The sequence below is a fragment of the Mustela putorius genome, unplaced genomic scaffold (genome assembly GCF_011764305.1).
Source record: "Mustela putorius furo isolate JIRA1106 unplaced genomic scaffold, ASM1176430v1.1 tig00003896_pilon_pilon_pilon, whole genome shotgun sequence".
NCBI lineage: Eukaryota > Metazoa > Chordata > Mammalia > Carnivora > Mustelidae > Mustela > Mustela putorius.
Window position 1 is genome coordinate 3,066,842 of NW_025422045.1, and position 17,766 is coordinate 3,084,607.

A 17,766-nucleotide genomic window follows, 5' to 3' on the forward strand; every position below is an offset into this window, starting at 1 on the left:
ATGATTTGGGTATCATTTTCTTGTCAAAGACGGTAAACCGTGATGTTTTTGTTCAATTGTACCATAACTATAATCAATAATTCTGTGGCTAGGTGTATTTTTTTAAGTTACGAAGAAATTAGCCAAGAAATAGTATATTGCGTAAATGTAGAACACAGTCAGCAAGGAAAACAAAATAATGAGCTGTATTAAACCGTTCTGCTTCGCTAATAGACTTCATAAAGCGAATACAAAGGGGGAGGGCTGGGTAAGAAGGGGCGGGACATTGAGAAACAAGAAGCTGAGCAGGCGCAGAAACAGATGGAGGCGTGAACGCTACTGCGCTCTCACTTTCCGAACTGTCGTAAAGACTCTGAGTGTCGTGCTCGCTCGGTAGAGGAGGGATTGGTTAGGCGGCGGCAGCGGCAGCGGCGGCAGGAGAACAGCAGCAGTGGCGGCGACGGTGGCGAGGTGTTGGGTCTGCGCAGCACAGAAACGCCCACACTTTCGGGGAAGGAGCTCTTGTGGGGTCAAATCAGGCATTCTGAACCCAAGCCGTGTGAACTGGGCCGAACCAGGCGCTGCCGCTTGTACGGTTTGGTGGCGGTGACAGACGTAGCTCTTGACTATAGGGGCCTATTAGGCCGAGATCTGGGGCGCAGATCACTGGCTCTCGACGCATCCTCTTCCCTTCTTCCATCTCCTGTCTTCCTTCCTGGGCCAGTTTTTCCCGGACTCTGGGAAGAGGGTAGCTAATGACTAAGGTGAGGGGACTAGGGGGGAGGGGATCGATTGGTAGCCGCGCGTGCGCGCAACGGGGGAGGGGCCGGCCTGGAGGGGAGAAAGAGGAAGGGCTGCGGCCGCGGAAGGCTGGGGTCGGCGACCGGCCGGTTACCGCTGGCTCCTCAGTGATTTAGGGTCTGGGTCTCCGCAGTAGAATTAATTGTGTTTGAGCAAAGCGTTCGTCTACAGACACACCCACACCCCACAGTAAAGGAGTGTGGGTGAGGGGATTTCTTTCCCTCTTTGGACTCTCCCGGGAGTCTAGGAAGGGGGCTGAGGACTGAGGCGTGGGAGTGCGATTTGACAATGGAGTGATGAAGGTAACCCGCAGCCGGGGTGTTGGAGGGCGCTAAGTCAGCCCTGACGGTTAGGGAGTTGCCTTCTTATGTGTTCAGGGAAACGTCCGCGGAACAGCAGAAATACAGACGCGTCAGATTTTTGTGTAGAGTTGGTTTGTTGGTCGTTAAGAAAGAACCTCAGTATTTTATTATTGTCCTTAAATAATTTGTCAGAGTCAGGGGCAAGGCTGTAGTGGAAATGTCTGTTCAGTTCTGTGGACACAGAGGTTTGTCACGATAGTTTTCAAATAGGTTATAATAGATCTTTACAGATACTTCTTAACACAAATCTGAGTTTTAGCGCTTAAAAAAAAAAAAATACCGGGAAGTATAGGGTATTCTTTTAATTTGTTCATGTTGGTACTGTGAGGCGACTCCTTTGTATTGTGTGCTTTCCTGTTTCTTGATTTATGTGGAGTATGAATTTAGAACTCTTTGGAGTGGTAAGATGCCAGCTGACATAGACTTCATTTTACAGTTCTTTTAGCTTTTGAACCTGACTTAGTCCAAAGTTTATTTCACTTGGTATTTTTATGTTTAATTTGTTTGGTTTAGGGTCCTTTTCAACCAGAAAGAACAGCCTGGGGAAAAGATAAGCTAAGGTTCCATTTCCTCCCCCGTGTGTGTGTGTGTGTGTGTGTGTGAGAGAGAGAGAGATTGCTTTCAAATGTTAGAATGTGATTTCGATATTACATAGAAGTTCTCTAATATTAGTTTTAGCTTTATTGTGGTGAAGATCTACATGTAGATAGTTTGTTACTACTGTGTGGTTTTTAGTAAAAATTTTCATGTCAATATAAACTATGTTGCTTTTCATATTAACAGTAGTCTTTGGTTGCCTTTGTGAGACAAAACAGGATGAGAAGCAGCCCTCTTACTCTGAAATCTTTTAATTTTTTTTTAAGCCTTTAATTATTTTACTTTTGCTCTCCTCTTGTCATTTAACCTTGGGCAAATGATATCTTTCTCCTGCTCATTTGTTTGCTGTTTAAGATTCAGAATAGTATTCTAAAAACTGGTGAGGGTGTTTGTGAATTGGTCTGAACAATATTACAGAAAAAACCGGGAAGAGTGGAGACTCTCCTTGTTTGCAGAGGTACTGCATCTTGTATGTGTGGCTCTTTCTGTTACTTTTTTCCCTGTTGGTGCTTGTTGGTCACTTGCATGTTCTTTCACTGGAGTTGGTTTTTTTTTTTTTTTTTTAAGATTTTATTTATTTATCAGAGAGAGAGGGGAGAGAGAGCGAGCACAGGCAGACAGAATGGCAGGCAGAGGCAGAGGGAGAAGCAGGCTCCCTGCTGAGCAAGGAGCCCGACGTGGGACTCGATCCCGGATCATGACCTGAGCCGAAGGCAGCTGCTTAACCAACTGAGCCACCCAGGTGTCCCTGGAGTTGGTTTTTGAAGAAAGATGTTATCAAAATAATTTTATTGTGGTGAAAAGTCTATCATAGTGGAGGTCACCCCTTGACAAATTTCATTTCAGTACTTTATTTCTACAGATAAAATTGAGAAATACCTATACCTGTGTATAAAATAAGAGAATAATAGTTTACATGTTTAGAGTAAAGGAATGGTCAGCAGGTATTTTCATTATAAAATTTAAAGTGGGATTAAAAACTGATGTAATCAAGCTAATTAGATTTTTTGAGACGTTTTATTATTTTTCCAAAGAGGGGTTTCTGTAACATGGTTTTCTTAGAGCATAGTTGTATGCATCCTGTTTGACTTTCCCCCTCTGAGCTAGGACTTCAGTGGGAAAAAAAGAAGTGACAGTATGAAAAATGATAGTGATTAAATATGTTAGTAGCTTGACATTAACATTCTAGGATGACATTATCCTGTGGAAGAGTCCCTAGTTTGGAAATCTGAATTTTTTTTTTTTAAGATTTTATTTATTTATTTGACAGAGATCACAAGTAGGCAGAGAGGCAGGCAGAGAGGAGGAAACAGGCTCCCTGCTGAGCAGAGAGCCCAATGTGGGACTTGATCCCAGGACCCTGGGATCATGACCTGAGCTGAAGGCAGACAGAGGCTTAACCCACTGAGCCACCCAGGTGCCCTGGAGATCTGAACTTTATATCTAGCATTGCTTGCTGTTCATTAGATTTGTGACGTTACTGGTAATCATCCTTAGCTTTAGATCCTCTCAATTGTTAAATGAGAAGTGTAGGATGGTTTTCTTGTTTTCTCTAGATCCCAAATTCAATGGTTTATATTTTTGATTAGGTGCTTTTGGTACCTATTGGTGTATTCATCATGATCCAGTTCCCAAAAAGAAGTGCTATACTGAGTTAAATTCCTTCCTATTTATATTAGGGGAGGGAGAACTATGATAAAGCCATTTTTATTATTCTAGATGTGCTTCTGTCCCATTATAGATATTATATGTGATTTAATAGCTCTCATATTATACAGAAAGTTGAAACTTGATTTTACTTCTGGTAATGCTTTTTAAATCATCCTGAATAACTTTTCTTCCAGAAACCTGTAATTATTGGTCAAAGTCCAGAATTGCATTTGCATGCCTTATACCTCTGTTCTTTCTTTCCTGCATCCCACTGATTCTTGGTAACAGCTGGCCCAGGTTTCTACAGGTATGCAGCTCATAACCATTACATGTGGAGTGGTCTACAGGTGTTTAAAAACAAATACTAAGTTGAACTTACATTTTAAGTGGAGGTGCTGCATTATTATTTAGTTATTATTTAGTTACACAGTATGTATTTATTGTATGTCTCATGTTCTCAGCATTGTTCTTGGTCTTCAGTGAAGAATGCACTCTGCCTTCAGGGAGTGGACATTCTACTGGGGGAAACATAATAAACAATAGTTTGAGGTAGTGCTGAGTGCCATGAAGAAAAGAGGACCATGTAATGATGAATGGAGATTGAGCTCTACTGTGAATTAAATGGTTAGGGAGGGCCCAACTTCTTTTTAGAGGTGATAATTTGATTTGTGATCAGTAACTAGAAAGAATCAGCTATACTGGTAATCTGGAGGAATCATGCAAACAAAAGGAACAGCAAGTACGTTAGGTTGTGTTTAATTTCAGAGAATTTACAGGTGTAAACTGGTTTGTGTGTTAGGCCTTTTCATAATTGCTGATAGACAATGTAAAAAGGAAGGTTAAAAATATTTTATGTATAGCAACCAAATGTAATTTGTTGACCTTGCTTAAATCCTCACTCAGATCAATTGTAGAGACACTTTTTTTGGAAAACATTTTTGAAACACTTTGGGGGAATCTGAATGGATATTAGATGATATCAAGGAATTATTATTAATTTTGTCAGGGATGATAATGATATTATGTTTATATAAGCATCCACTGATGATTCTTGCCTGCCCTGATTTTTACTTTGATGGTTGCAGAATGCTTGTTTCAAACTCTTCTATCTCCTCTGCCTTATCAGTAGGCCTTCTCTTGTATAGAAGAAGAATTCGTTTATCTATTATCAGTATCGACTTATGTACTTCCTATTTTATCCAATGAATTATAATCTGTTACTGTCTTTATTAATTTTAATGCTCAGATTGTCACACATTTGTCCAGTGGGAGCCTCTCCACCATGGCTCCTGTGTCTTTTTGACAGACAATTTTTTGTGAGTATTTCCTTTCTTTCTGGCACAGCAAGATGTTCATACTCCTCTTACATCTTTCATGTTTCGGTCTTGGAATCAGCTGTTCTCTGAGATGGCCCCTCCTTTTTAGTGGGGAGTCCAATTCGCTTTTGAGTTAACTGTTTATATATAGAAATAATCTCTTATTTCCTGGATCAGGACATCCTCTGAGAAACTTAAATTAGATTTTGATAATGGATTTATATTTCTTTGGAGATTTTATTTGTGAAGTAACTATAAAATGTAGGAATTTATTATATTTTAAGTTCTGGTTTGATCTTAATTATGATCAAATGAAATAGAAAAAAATGTTACTTTGTGTTACATTGTGTATGTAGAGTGTTTAACCACTTAACTGTTAAAAATGATGTAAGGTTTACATAATTTTTTCTTTTTAAAGATTTTATTTATTAATTTGTCAGAGAGAGAGAGAGAGCATACGAGCAAGGGGAACAGCAGGCAGAGGGAGAAGCAGGCTCCCCACTGAGCAAGGAGTTGATGTGGGACTTGATCCCCCTGAGCTGAAGGTAGACACTTAACCAGCTGAGCCACCCAAGTGTCCCCGTACTTATTTTTAACTAAGTCATCATTCTGGTTTGAAGGAAATTGTTGCTTTTTAATTAGCCTTTTAAATGAAAAGTTTTATTATGATACAGAATAATATTTCATATATGAGTAGAAACTCATAGGCACATTATTTCAAAAAGTTAACTGTTGCAGCTTGTTACGTTTCACAGTCATTCTCTCAGTGCAGCATGGGTATTTGCTTTATTTATTTATCTTTTGTTTATTTTTCTTTCTTTATCTTTTAAACCTCACTTGTAAGTATTTTTCCAGACAATATTTTGGTTTTGGTTTTGGTTTTTTTAAACAGGCTCTGGCAGGTGTTATTAAAGAAAAATTTTGTGTGATTTGCTTTTCGCCAGTCTGTTCTGGCATGCTTTTATTTTTTTATTTTTTATTTTTTAAAGATTTTATTTATTTATTTGACAGACAGAGATCACAAGTAGGTAGAGAGGCAGGCAGAGAGAGAGAGAGGAGGAAGCAGGCTTTCTGCGGAGCAGACAGCCCGATGTGGGGCTCGATCCCAGGACACCGGGATCCTGACCTGAGCTGAAGACAGAGGCTTTAACCCACCGAGCCACCCAGGCGCCCTGTTCTGGCATGCTTTTAATATCAGTCACCTGGATCAATGATAGCCCTTGTGCATTCTCTGTAGTATTTTCCTCAAGCTGTACCCAGTTCAGTATTATTGACACTGTAGTGATGGACACCAGTTTTGGCCAACATGGGATAGTTTTCTATTTCAGATTTCCTAGGGGCTGGGCAGTTGTTGGCGAGGATAACAAGTTTTGCTTTGCCATGTCTGATCGTTTTCAGAGTCTGCTTGTTCTGCAGCAAGTACTTTAAACTTTTCATAATGAGTTGGAGTCTGGAGTTGATGGACTCCAGAGACCTTTTTTGTCTTCCTTGATGCCACCATCTTCCTGCCTTAGGTGCAGGATGGCCCCAACGAAGAGCAGCCACCAAGACCCCCAAACCATTTTGAATGGTTTTTAACCAGTTAATTTTTTTTTTAAAGATTTTATTTGTTTATTTGACACAGAGAGATCACAAGTAGGCAGAGAGGCGGGCAGAGAGAGAGAGAGGAGGAAACAGGCTCCCTGCTGAGCATGGAGCCCGATGTGGGACTCGATCCCAGAACCCTGAGATCATGACCTGAGCCGAAGGCAGCAGCTTAACCCACTGAGCCACCCAGGCGCCCTAACCAGTTAATTTTTGAAACAATTAATATGTACGTGGTTTCAAAAGTCAGTTCCACAATATTCATTATAATGAAAAACCGTAGTCTAAGCTATTCCTCCTAATCCCCTAGTTCCAGTTTGTAAGTGGAAATACTTTCAGCTCCTAAGACTTTTTCCCTGGTATTTACTTTCGTATTTCTAAATAGTATGCTTATATGTCTAGTTAGTTACTTGTGATGTTAGTTTTGTTATTATTGTTGTTTTTTCCTTAAAGATTCTATTTATTTGTCAGAGAGACAGAGAGAGCACAGGAAGGCAGAATGGCAGGCAGAGACAGAGGGAGAAGCAGGCTCCCCTTGGAGCAAGGAACCCGATGTGGAACTCGATCCCAGGATGCTGAGATCATTACCCAAGCTAAAGGCAGCCACTTAACTGACTGAGCCACCCAGGCGTCCCTTTTTGTTGTTGTTGTTGTTATTTTAAATATTTAATTTATAAAGATAAAAGCAATACAAATGGAACCAAAGTCATAAGTACAAAGGGTGTACAGGGAAAAAATAAGTTTCCTTGCCATCCCTGTCTTCCTATTGTCCAATTCTTTTCCCTGGAGATATATCTCCTCTTAATATTTTATATGTATCCCGAGCAGCGGTTCTCAGAATGTGGTGGTCTCTGTACTCTTGAGGGGGTATTCAGAAGGTCAGCTGGGTTGAAACTATTTGATAGTGATACTACGTTCTTCACTACTTAACTGTGTTGACATTTGCATTGATAGCAAACACAGTGATGGGCAAAACTGCTGGCCCTGTAATGCCTATTAAGACAGTGGCTAAGACTGTACTAATAGTCCTTGTATTTTTCATTACTACACATTTACAAAACCAGTTTCATTTAAGAATGAAAACCATGAGAGGTGCCTGGGTGGCTCAGTTGTTTAGCGTCTGCCTTTGGCTCAGGTCATGATCCCAGGGTCCTGGAACTGAGCCCCCACATCAGGCTCCGTGCTCTGCGGGGAGTCTGCTTCTTCCTCTCCCACTTGTATTCCCTCTCCTCTCTCAGTCTCTCTCACTATGTCAAATAAATAAGTAAAATCTTAAAAAAAAAAAGAAAACCATGAAAAAAACCCCAGTTTTTAAAAGAATGTCCTTTATAAAGCAGTAAAATCTGTTAATTTTATTAATCTTGATCCTTGAGTGCCTGTCTTTTTAATATTTCATGTGATAGAATGAGAAGAATGTTATATTTCCCCCATCTTAAATTATGCTTGCCTTAAAGAAAAATACGTGTGTGATTGAGTTGCAGGCTGAACTAGCAAACTTAGTTGCTTCTTTTTTTTTTTTTTTTTTAATGGAACCATTTTTTTACTTGAAGGAATGACAAACTGTAGTCATTTAAACTTGGGTATTTGTATGTATGTACTCAAAAATAAATGGAGTGAGCCTGTCACCTTAGGGAAAACAACTGATGGAAAATTAGTACCAAGATACAATTAAGGCTTTCAAACAAAAATTTAGAATTTTGGAAAACATATCTGCCACTATGAGCTTGGCAGCTTTTCAAGGCCTTTTTGATGAAATTGATAGGGATATTAACAAATGTGATTTTTTTTTTTTTTTGGCTATCATATAATTAAATGTGTCAGTGTCTGGAAGATAGGCATAACTTCATGGACCAACTTTTTTCATATGACCAATGCATGATATTACAAAATCATGCTGTGTATGAAAGATCTACTTAGGGGGCAAGATAAATCAGTAGATTTTTAATGAGATGGTATGAAGTTTCATAGATGAGGTAGCAGATTCAACACTGCAAGTAACATTTACAAAATTACATTTATTAAGTTTTGAGATAATATCAAAGAATAACATGCACAGTATCTGAATAAGTTATTAAAGACACTTCTCTTTTTAAACTACATACATGAGTGAAGGTGGATTTCTTACTAGATTGAATACAGAAACGTATTTAAGAATCCAGGTTTCTTCTATTCAGACATTAAAGAGATTAGCAAAGTTGTGTAATAGTGTTATTCTTAGTAACTTTTTTGAAAAACTATATTCATAAATGTTACTTAATATTAACATGTAATGGGTTTACATATTACTGTTTTTGAAAAATCTTTCAGCATTTACCAATTTTATTTTTAATATTAATAAATATAACCTACATATTTAAAGCTTTTGGGAGATTCTCACGTACTTTTAAGAGGATAAAGGGTTTACAGATCAAAAAGTTTGAGAATTGCTGTGTAGTTATCTTCTGCATTATCTTTTGACCTCTAATGGAAAAGGAGTCCACTCTTCTTTTTTCTCCCATTGTAGTTGTGTCACAATTTTAGATTGTTTTAAGTAATAATTCAGCATATATTTATTGAATATTAACTGTGAGTTCTAAGCTTTGAGGCACATGGTAATGATGAAAACAGACTAGGCTCTGTTGGGAAAACAAGGAAATATTAACCAATAGTGATTATGGAAATAACTGAGCTGGAAAGAGAAGATGGGGGTGGGGTTCACTTTTTAAATATATGGTGATTAGGGATCCTCTCAAGGACAAGGAAACATTTGAGCACAGACGGAAAGGAAGCAAGTGAGAGATCCTTCTGGCTCTCTGGGGGACAATCATTCTGGGCAGATTAGGTAGTAATAGCTGTACTTTGCTCAAGGAAAAGCCAAGAAGCTGTTGTTGCTGGAGTGGAGTGGATGAGGAGAATGGTGATCTCTGAGGACATCGGTAGCAAGGGCTTAGGTCCTTCAATTTTAAGCAATATTCTTGGGGTGCCTGGGTTAAGGCACTCTGTTAAGCCTCTGCCTTCAGCTCAGGTCATAATCTCAGGGTCCTGGGATTGAGCCCACATCGGGCTCTCTGCTCGGCAGGGAGCCTGCTTCCCCCTCTCTGCCTGCCTCTCTGCCTGCTTGTGACACCCCTCTCTCTGTGTCAAATAAATAAATAAATAAATCTTAAAAAAAAAAAAAAGAAATATTCTTGTATTAGCTTTCATGACTTCAGTCATTTTCTTTTTTCCATTCTCTTTTTGGAGTTGCTGTTGGTCAGATGATTAGATTTTGTCGTTATCAATCTAATAGCAACAAAGAGATAATCTTTGTTGCTATTAGATTCTGTGTGTGTGAGAGAAAGAGAATTAAGTTTTTTTCATTTAGTGGGGATTGCAAGGAAATCTGAGATAAAGTTATTTGTGTAATTTAATATGTTTAAACAAAATATGAACTTTTGCTTTTGATAAATATCAGGAGCAAGTTACATTATCGATACAGAAATAGGCTCTCCAACTTTTAGTGTAAAATCACATTTGTTTATTTTTTAAATATTCTCGCTCGCTCGCTCTCCTTTTTTTTTTTTTTTTTTTAAGAGAGAGAGTGCACGCAAGCCAGTGCCTTTGTGGGGATTGGGGAAAGCAGAGGTAAAGGGAGAGAGAACTCCCTTTAGTTTAGCTTGTCTTTAGGCAAGCTCCATGCCTAGTCTGGAGCCTCACATGGGGCTTGATCTCACGACCTTGATCATGACTTGAGCTGAATTCAAGAGTTGGGTGCTTAACTGACTGAGTCCCCAGGTGCCCCCAAATCATGTCTGAATATGTGAAAAAATACACATGTAACTAGGTTTGTAAATAGGTTCACTTTACAAAGTCTAAATCTACCATGACAGCTGTTTTTTTTTTTTTTTAAGATTTTTTCTTTATTTATCTGACAGAGATCACAAGTAGGGAGAGAGGCAGGCAGAGAGAGAGGAGGAAGCAGGCTACCTGCAGAGCAGAAAGCCCGATGTGGGGCTCGATCCCAGGACCCTGGGATCATGACCCAAGCCGAAGGCAGAGGCTTAACCCACTGAGCCACCCAGGTGCCCCTGTTTTTTGTTTTTTGTTTTTGACGGCTAGTTTTTTTTTTTTTTAATATAAAGTAGTCATTAGCTGAAGAAAATCATGTCATGTAAGATTTTTATTGCAGAACATCTATAGAATGACTGTTACCATGGGTTTGATTGTATTTTCTGTGAAATCACATTTTTTTCTTTTTTTTAAAAGAAGATTTTATTTATTTATTTGAGAGAGAGAGCGCATGAGAAGGGGGAGGTCGGAGGGAGAAGCAGACTTCCTGCCAAGCAGGGATCCCAATGTGGGACTTGATCCCAGGACTCTAGGATCATGACATGAGCTGAAGGCATTTGCTTAACCAACTGAGCCACCCAGGTGCCCCTGTGAAATCACATTTCTTTTTTTTTTTTTTTTTTTAAGATTTTATTTATTTATTTGACAGACAGAGATCACAAGTAGGCAGAGAGGCAGGGAGAGAGAGAGGAGGAAGCAGGCTCCCTGGCTGAGCAGAGAGCCTGATGCAGGGCTCCATCCCAGGACCCCGAGATCATGACCCGAGCCAAAGGCAGAGGCTTTAACCCACTGAGCCACCCAGGTGCCCCTTGACATCACATTGCTTTAAAGAACTCTATGTACTGTGAGATAAAACTGGCCATCTTATGGAATACTATGCAGCTATAAAATATGAGGTCCTGCTCCTTGCAACAACATGGATGGATCTAGAGGATATTATGCTAAGTGAAATAAGTCATGAAAGACAAATACCATATGATCTCACTTATATATGGAATCTAAAAACCAAAAGAAACATATAAACAAAAGCAGAATCAGATGTATAAATATATTGATGGTTGCTTGAGGGGAGGGACAAAATGGGTGAAGAAGAGTGGGAGATACAGTCTTCCAATTATGGAATGAGCAAGTTAGAGGAATAAAAGGTACAGCATAGGGAACATAGTCTGTGATACTGTAATAGCATTGTATGGTGGCAGATAGTAGCTTCACTTGTGGTAAGCTAAAGAGATGGAGAGATTGAATCACTATGTTGTACACTTGAAACTAATGTTACATTCTGTCAACTAGACTTAAAAAATATTTTTTGATAATAATAAAACGGAAAGGGGAGGAATAGGTCAGACCACTTTAGCTATGTACATCTGGGAGAATATAGAGAATTTTGATTGTTTAAAATAAAGCATCTATTTTTGTAACCACCTTCCTGCCTGCCATTCCTTTGCTGTGCTTTTATTCTTCTCCAATTGAGGAAATTCTACTTCTAGGGACCAGCTCTTTAACTTCTGTGAAGTTTCTCCTGTAGAATCAACGGCTGTCCCTTCTGTTTTTCCATAGTATTTGGTCCTTCTCTTATTCTCTTATTTGGTCCTTTTCTTATTTATTTATTTGACAGAGACACAGCGAGTGAGGGAACACAAGCACGGGGACTGGGAGAGGGAGAAGTAGTCTTCCTGCTGAGCAGGGAGCCTGATGTGGGGCTTGAACCCAGGACCCTGAGATCATGACTTGAGCCGAAGGCAGATGCTTAACGACGGAGCCACCCAGGCACCCCAGTTATTTCCATTTTAGTAGACCTTTAGCATTCTCCCACTGTGGAAGCTAAGTTCCAGAAATCTCCATGGTAAATAGAAGAAGTAGTGGTTGAATTACATAATAGTCTTATGTGAAAATAATGTCATGGAAAATGAAGTGTTAAGTGAACATATGAAATCCCACATAACTATACATTTATTTTAAAAATGAGAGACCAAACCCAGCAACTTATGTAAGAATTAAAATCCAAATGTTTGTATGTCAGACCTCCTTTTATAATTCTTAGTTCCTTGGAGATAATAGTTTTTAGTGAGGATAAAATGGAATAAAAACATGGCACGTAGTTCCGTACAGGCCTCCTGATCTGGTCCTTGACCATTTCTGATCCTTTTGTGTGCCATCTCCCTTTCCTTTCACTCTCCTTTCTGTTGTTTGCAGATGTTGGGCCTCTTCCTGCCACAGGATCTTTCTTTACTGTTTCCTCTGCTAGAAAGGCTCTTCCTCTACACTGTGTGGTGTGGTGAACTGGTGGCTTGTTCTTTCTCATGATTCAGGTCTTCAGCTTCCTAGGAGCCTGTTGATGTTCATCTTTTACCATTTGTTTTATTTCCTTAATAGCACAGTTTTTTCTCTAAAATTATCTTGACTGTCTACTTATGCTTTGTTCTCATCTGCATGGATTTTCATGAGAACAAAGACTTGCTGTATCCTGTTCAAGGCCAATCCCAGTGCCTACAACAGCTACATTCTAATAGGCTCTCAATAAATATTTTTTTGAGTGAAAACAGTAACTGCATAAATAGTAGCTAATGTATTATCAGTAATATTATATATTCTAAAATATTAATAAGCCACTGCAAAATTATATCTGTTACCTGGGTGACATTTCCAGATTCTGACATTTCTATCCCAGATGCTTGGGATAGAAAAAATTTGGATAACCTAACTTGTGTGTAACCTGTTTGCCATCATGGAGTTGATCATTCTTCTTAGACTCTTGGATTTCCCCATTTTATTCCCGCATGAATGAGTAGTTTTCCCCACGGATAGCAGTTCTGGATGACAGTTCTAAGGCCTGGACTTAATTTCAGTCATTTTCCTTTATCTTGAACGGGCTTCAGTTTCAAATATTTTTCTTTTCTCTTCCGTCATTTTTATTAATCCTCATATGTCTCTTTTCCTGATTATCCCCAACAGGAAGAACTCATAGTGTATGTATACCAAAACCAAAATTCTTAAGATTGCCTAGAAAGTATATAAGTAAATGTGTGTAGGCTAGCTTTATATGTATGGTAATCCATATGAGGGTTAGGATTACTGTATTTATCCAGAGTATGATATTCTCTGGAATAGAATAGAATCTTAACTGTCTTCTTCTTCTTTTTTTTTTTTAAAGATTTTATTTATTTATTGACAGAGAGAAATCACAAGTAGATGGAGAGGCAGGCAGAGAGAGAGAGAGGGAAGCAGGCTCCCTGCTGAGCAGAGAGCCCGATGCGGGACTCGATTCCAGAACCCTGAGATCATGACCTGAGCCCAAGGCAGCGGCTTAACCCACTGAGCCACCCAGGCGCCCTCTTAACTGTCTTCTTTTTTTTTTTTTTTTTTAAAGATTTTATTTATTTATCAGAGGAGAGGGGGAGAGAGCGAGCACAGGCAGACAGAATGGCAGGCAGAGGCAGAGGGAGAAGCAGGCTTCCTGCCGAGCAAGGAGCCCGATGCGGGACTCGATCCCAGGACGCTGGGATCATGACCTGAGCCGAAGGCAGCTGCTTAACCAACTGAGCCACTCAGGCGTCCCTTAACTGTCTTCTTAATTATCACTTTGAGCAGTCATTAGTAGCGAAAAAACCAAAAATGGTTTGTTGAATAAAGTGGCTGACGTTAGCATAGAGGATAATAAATCCAGACTGGTATCCTCAGTTGTCTAATAGTTTACTGTTTTTGTTTCTTGCCACAAGGATTTTCACTTTGCTGTCAGAATACACAGATCCAAAGAAGACAAAAATGCCCTTTAGTCAAAATAACCTTGGAAATCCCTAAAGTTGCCCATAAAATATAAAAAATAGACATACAGTCTCTCAAAGTTCAACATATCCTGTTTTTCCTTTAGTATTGAAGCGAATCATGTTTCATTGTTAAACACCAGATGAAGTCGTAGGCTGTGTTTATGGTCCATGTTGTGGGAAAAATAAATGGCTCTAAACATTAGAATCTGACAGCACAGCAAGATGTTCATATCATGAGAGGCACATGGGATGTGAGACCAACTAGAGAATAGTAAAATTTTATCTTTCTGTGTTCATTCTGGGTATGTAATTATTGAGCGGAATTGCAAGCATAATCTACATAGTTTAAATTGTTTTTTTCTTATCTTCACATTGTTGAATTCACATTATAGGTGTGCTCCCTACCCGGAGGTATTTTCCCTAATCCAAGTCAGTATGCCTTTACCTTCTTCATTCATTAAAAGTGTCAGTAACTCTGCTGGTTTTTTCCTTGTATGACTCTTGTTCTTATTCTTTAGAACATACTCTTAATTTTTTTTTTTAAGATTTTATTTATTTATTTGACAGAGACACAGAGATCACAAGTAGACAGAGAGGCAGGCAGAGAGAGAGGGGGAAGCAGGCTCCCTGTTGAGCAGAGAGCCCGATGTGGGGCTCAATCCCAGGACCCTGAGATCATGACCTGAGCCGAAGGCAGAAGCTTTAACCCACTGAGTCACCCAGGCGCCCCTAGATATTCTTTAACTAATATTCTCCAGGTTACACATTTTGACCTAAATCACACAGGAAGAGCAAAAACAACTTTTATTTAAATAAACTTGTTGGCTTCATCCAAGGAGAGATTGTTTGCTTGGGCAGTTTTGCTTACTGCATTAGATCCTACATTCTCAGGGCAGCTGTTGTCTTTCCTAATCTAGTTTTTTGTTTTATTTGTATTTATTTTGTTATTCTACCCTTTGCTTTGGGTGCATTAACAATTCAGGGTTTGGGGGCACCTGACTGGCTCTGTAGGTTAATCATTTGCATTTGGCTCAGGTCATGATCCCAGGGTCCTGGGACCTTCACATTGGGTTCCCTGCTTTGCAGGAAGCCTGCTTCTCTCTCTCTCTCTCTCTCTCATTCTGTCTGCCAGTCCCTCTGCTGTATTCTTTCTCACTGTCAAATACATAAATAAAATCTTTAAAACAAACAAAAATTCAGGGTTTTGATCTGATCTTCAAGAGGAATTGAAAGTTTATTTGAATAAGATAGACTAGCTTGACATAGGTGTACCTAAAAGAATTGAAGGCCACCCCCCCCCCCCCAAAAAAGAAAAGAAAACAGGGGAAGCTTGTGGACTTTTTTTTTTGCCTGGATGATTTCTAAAAGCTGGTTGACTTTTTAACTTTAAAAGTAATAATAAGAGCCAGCATATGCATACATTATTTTGTCTTAACCCTTTAAGGTGAATATTTCCATTCTTCAGATGAGGAGTTTTGGGCATAGGGTGGTTCATAACTTTCTAGAGACTCAACAGCAGTAATGGAGTTTAAGGGGTTTATATCAGGAGGTTTGAGTCACCTGAAAAGAGAATTCCAAAATTTAGGAGATGTCACATTTGAGAGTTTATTAGGATTGGAGTAAAGAGTTTCTGTGGCCCAGAAGTAAGCTCTTAGCCAGTATTTCTGTATTGCCTTTAAGGAAGAGACAGATATATATATATATATTATATATATATATATTTCTATATATATATTTCTATATATATTTATATATATAGAAATATATATATAGAAATATATATATATATTTAAGGTTTTATTTATTTATTTGACAGAGAGAGACAGTGAGAGAGGGAACACAAGCAGGGGGAGTGGGAGAGGGATTAAACAGGGAGCCCGATGTGGGGCTCGATCCCTGGACCCTGGAATTGTGACCTAAGCCGAAGGCAGACACTTAACCAATTGAGCCACCCAGGTGCCCCGAGACAGGTATATTTTTATCTCTGTTGGGTATTGCCTTTGTCAGAGAGAGAGAAGGATGATGGTATTTTATTCAGATGGTGTTTTGGGGCTTAATTTCTCTGTGTATTCCTATTTTTCTATAGGGAAACTATTTTTAAAAGCACTTTAATTGAGCTATAACTTTATATAGAGTATAAGGTACACATCTTTACTGTACAATTCAGAGTTTTGGCAAATGTGTATATCCATGTAACCATAATGTTACTTGTATCAGTAGTTCCTTCTTTGTTGTTGTTTTTGCTGCTGCTCTTTGGTATCCTATTGTATTTTAAAATAATAATTTTAAAAATATATTATAATTTGTTTATTCACTTGTTGGAGATTCGTTTTTCCCAAATTGTTGGTTATTACGAGTAAAGCTATGAACATTCACATACAAATTTTTTGTATACCTGTGTTTTCAAACCTAGGTGTGAAATTATTGGATCATAGGTTAGATGTATGTATGACTTTATTAGAAGCTACCAAAGAGTTATGTGTGGAGTTGCAGTTGTGCCACATCCTTGTTAATGTTCGGTTTTTGGTCTAAGAATTTTAGTCTTTTATTGGGTGTGCAGTTGTATCTCATTGTGGTTTTAATTTGCATTTCCCTGATGACTAAAGATACAAAGCATTTTTTCACATACTCATGGGCCATGTGTATGTGTTTTGAAAAATGTTAAAAATCATTTGTCTATTTTTTTGGGTGGGGTTGTATTAAAATGGAAGAGTTTGCTTATGTTCTGGATTCAACTTATATATACATATAAATTACACATAAATGCAATTTTCCTTTGTATTTAGTCTGCTACCTTACCTTTTGTTTTCTTCTTCTTCAGATTTTATTTATTCATTTGAGAGAGAGAGTGTGATAGCTTAAGCAGGGGGAAAGGCAGAGGGAGAGGGAGAAGCAGATTCTTTTTTTAAGCTGGGAGCCTGACATGGGGCTCCTTCTCAAGAACAGAGATTATGACTGGAGCCAAAAGCAGATGCTCAAACATCTGAGCCATCCAGGTACCCCATTGCCTTTTTGTTCTCTTAGTGGTATCTGTGAAGAGTAAATTTTCATTTTGATAAAGTCTAGTTTAGCCATATATAAAGAATGCATAGTGCTAGGGGTACCTGACTTGGCTCATTTGGTAGAGCATGTTCCTCTTGATCTTGGGGTCATGGGTTCAAGCCCCATGTTGGGTGTAGAGATTACTTAATTAAATGGATTTTAAAAAATGAGTAGTACTATTTATGTTCTTTGAGACCTTTGTCCATGGTATGATTACATATAGTTTAACCTATGTTTCTTTTAGAAATTTAACGTTTAGCTTTTAGAACTAAGTCTTGATCCATTTTGAGTTAATTTTTTTGTCCAGTGTGTGGTGTAGAGGTTAAATTTTCCCCACATGGTTCACCAGTTGTTCCACCACCATTTGTTACTATTCCTTTCCTATTACCTTGGCACTCTTACTGAAAATTACTTGACGATATGTATGAGTCTATTTCTGGACTCTCCAGTCTATCTTTATGCCAATAGTACCCTGTTTTGTTACAGTTGTGTTTTAATCTGTCATCTTGGTCTGTGTTTTCTATTTTCCCATCTGTTCTCTGTCCCTTTATTTTCCTTTTCATATTTACTTTGGGCTTTAGTTTTTTAGTTTTTTGAGTGAAAAAAAATTTTTTTTTGTATTACATTTTATTTCCACTTTTGGTTTTGTTTTGTTTTTTTTTTAATTTTATTTATTTATTTATTTATTTTTAATGATTTTATTTATTAATTTGACAGAGAGAAATCACAAGTAGACAGAGAGGTAGCCAGAGAGAGAGAGAGAGAAGCAGGCTCCCTGCCGAGCAGAGAGCCCGATGCGGGACTCGATCCCAGGACCCTGAGATCATGACCTGAGCCGAAGGCAGCGGCTTAACCCACTGAGCC

The 17,766-nt window shown here is 38.6% G+C and overlaps 1 protein-coding gene across 8 annotated transcripts in view; it reads left to right on the forward strand.

Annotated features, from left to right (window-relative positions):
* The first annotated feature begins 351 nt into the window (after positions 1–351).
* The window catches only part of RNF111 (ring finger protein 111), a 96,191-nt gene continuing 78,776 nt past the window's right edge, over positions 352–17,766 (forward strand). For 6 of the 8 annotated variants that reach the window (XM_004777276.3, XM_004777279.3, XM_004777280.3 and 3 more), the window contains exon 1: positions 353–743. The gene's annotated coding sequence lies outside the window, so the exon portion shown is untranslated. Of the gene's footprint in view, positions 744–782; positions 1,083–17,766 lie in introns of those variants that run through there. The other 2 variants (XM_004777278.3, XM_004777277.3) reach the window with 2 other exon arrangements.